Source organism: Dama dama, unplaced genomic scaffold, assembly GCF_033118175.1.
Source record: "Dama dama isolate Ldn47 unplaced genomic scaffold, ASM3311817v1 ptg000082l, whole genome shotgun sequence".
NCBI classification, from domain to species: Eukaryota; Metazoa; Chordata; class Mammalia; order Artiodactyla; family Cervidae; genus Dama; species Dama dama.
The window spans coordinates 2,129,213-2,132,322 of record NW_026870900.1 but is presented as its reverse complement, the minus strand read 5'-3'; positions in this window follow the sequence as shown (position 1 = coordinate 2,132,322).

Genomic DNA, 3,110 nt, shown 5'->3' with positions numbered 1-3,110 from the left:
CCCGGAGAGAGCACCACCCCGAAGCGCTTTTCTCCCGGGCTTGGGAGCATTGTGCGTGCCTGGCGGGAACAGCGGGCGGGAGTGCTTGCAAACCGGCCTTTGGAGGCAGACGGGGAGGTCTTCCAGTGGGAGAGTGCCGGTTTTGCTCAGAGGCCCCACAGGCCAGGGGCAGGACCCAGCAGAGTCCCTGCCCCTGGGAGCCTTGCCCAGACCTTCCTGGCCTCCGGAGGTACTGCCCCACCAAGGGTCAGGCTGCGGGGACTGGGCCCAGACATGGCCGGGCGCCTCCCCAGGCTCATCCCCGATGGTGCCTTTCCCCTGGGCCGAGGCCTCGGTTGAGGCCTCCTTGGAGAGGAGGTTGCTGGCAGGGGCTGTCTCCACACTGCAAGGTGCTGGAGCTCAGAGGGCCTCGTCAGAGGGAAGGGATCAGCAAGGGGCTGGATGTCCAAGACCTCTTTGGCCCAGCAGCCTCAGGGAGGCAGGGAGAGCAAGAGGCCCAACTTGCTCCTAGGTCGGCTCTGCCCCTTCCCACACAGCCCGCCAGCCCAGCAGCTGCCTGGCAGACTCTGGCTCCCCCGAGCTCTCTGCCGGTGCAGGGGCCAGGAACAGACGTGTGCATGTGGTTCTGCCTTGGCCTGGGAGTGTGTTCCCCCTGCATTGCCCCCAGGCTCAGGGGCAAGGGCCCGGAGAGAGCACCACCCCGAAGCGCTTTTTTCCCGGGCTTGGGAGCATTGTGCGTGCCAGGCGGGAACAGCGGGCGCGAGTGTTGGCAAACCGGCCTTTGGAGGCAGTCGGGGAGGTCTTCCAGCGGGAGAGGGACGGTCATGCTCAGAGGACCCACAGGCCAGGGGCAGGACCCAGCAGGGCCCCTGCCCCTGGCCAGCCTTGCCCAGACCTTCCTGGCCTCCGGGGGTACTGCCCCACCAAGGGGCAGGCTGCGGGGACTGGGTCCAGACATTCCCGGGCGCCTCCGCAGGTTCATCCCCGCTGGTGCCTTTCCCTGGGACTAGGCCTCGGTTGAGGCCTCGTTGCAGAGGAGGTTGCTGGCAGGGGCTGTCTCCACACTGCAAGGTGCTGGAGCTCAGAGGGCCTCGTCAGAGGGAAGGGACCAGCAAGGAGCTGGATGTCCAAGACCTCTTTGGCCCAGCAGCCTCAGGGCAGCAGGGAGAGCAAGAGGCCCAACTTGCCCCTAGGTCGGCTCTGCCCCTTCCCACACAGGAGGCCAGCCCAGCAGCTGCCTGACAGACTCTGGCTCCCCCGAGCTCTCTGCCGGTGCAGGGGGCAGAACAGACGTGTGCATGTGGTTCTGCCTTGGCCTGGGAGTGTGTTCCCCCTGCATTGCCCCATGTCTCAGGGACAAGGGCCCGGAGAGAGCACCACCCCGAAGCGCTTTTTTCCGGGCATGGGAGCATTGTGCGTGCCTGGCGGGAACAGCGGGCGCGAGTGTTGGCAAACCGGCCTTTGGAGGCAGTCGGGGAGGTCTTCCAGCGGGAGAGGGCCGGTCATGCTCAGAGGCCCCACAGGCCAGGGGCAGGACCCAGCAGGGCCCCTGCCCCTGGCCGCCTTGCCCAGACCTTCCTGGCCTCCGGGGGTACTGCCCCACCAAGGGGCAGGCTGCGGGGAATGGGTCCAGACATTCCCGGGCGCCTCCGCAGGTTCATCCCCGCTGGTGCCTTTCCCTGGGACTAGGCCTCGATGAGGCCTCCTTGGAGAGGAGGTTGATGGCAGGGTCTGTCTCCACCCTGCAAGGTGCTGGAGCTCAGAGGGCCTCGTCAGAGGGAAGGGACCAGCAAGGGGCTGGATGTCCAAGCCCTCTTTGGCCCAGCAGCCTCAGGGCAGCAGGGAGAGCAAGAGGCCCAACTTGTCCCTAGGTCGGCTCTACCCCTTCCCACACAGGCCCCCAGCCCAGCAGCTGCCTGACAGACTCTGGCTCCCCCGAGATCTCTGCCGGTGCAGGGGGCAGGAACAGACGTGTGCATGTGGTTCTGCCTTTGCCTGGGAATGTGGACCCCCTGCCTGGCCCCCAGGCACAGGGGCAAGGGCCCGGAGAGAGCACCACCCCAAAATGCTTTTCTCCCCTGCTTGGGAGCATTTGCATGGCTGGCGGGAACAGCGGTTGGGAGTGCTTGCAAACCGGCCTTTGGAGGCAGGCGCGGAGGTCTTCCAAGGGCAAGGAGTGAGCACCACCCCAAAATGCTTTTCTCCCGTGCTTGGGAGCATTGTCCACTGCTGGTGGGAACAGCGGGCATGAGTGCTTGCATACCTGCCATTGGAGGCAGCCGGGGAGGTCTTCAAAGGGCACTGAGAGAGCACCACCCCGAAGCGCTTTTCTCCCGTGATTGGGAGCATTGTGTGCGGCTGGCGGGACAGCGGGAGGGAGTTCTTGCAAACCGGCCTTAGGAGGCAGCCAGAGAAGTCTTCCAAGGGCCCGGAGAGAGCACCACCCCGAAGCGCTTTTCTCCGGGGTTTTGGAACATTGTGTGTGGCTGGCGGGAACAGCGAGTGGGAGTGCTTGCAAACCGGCTTTGGGGGCAGCCGGGGACGTCCTCCATGGTCCCGGAGAGAACACCACCCCGACGCGCTTTTCTCACGGTCTTGGGAGAATTGTGCGCGGCTGGCGGGAACAGCGGTCATGAGTGCTTGCAAACTGTCCTTTGGAGGCAGCCGGGGAGGTCTTCCAAGGGCCCGGACTGATCACCACCCCAAAATGCTTTTCTCCCGGGCTGGGGAGCATTGTACACGGCTGGTGGGAACAGCGGGCATGAGTGCTTGCATACCGGCCATTGGAGGCGACTGGGGAGGTCTTCAAAGGGCCCTGAGAGAGCACCACCCCGAAGCGCTTTTCTCCCGGGCTTGGGAGCATTGTGTGCGGCTGGCGGGACAGCGGGAGGGAGTTCTTGCAAACCGGCCTTTGGAGGCAGCCAGGGAAGTCTTCCAAGGGCCGGGAGAGAGCACCACCCCAAAGCGCTTCTCTCCCGTGTTTTGGAGCATGTGCGTGGCTGGCCGGAACAGTGAGTGGGAGTGATTGCAAACCGGCCTTTGGGGGCAGCCGGGGAGGTCCTCCATGGGCACGGAGAGAACACCACCCCGAAGCGCATTTCTCCCGGTCT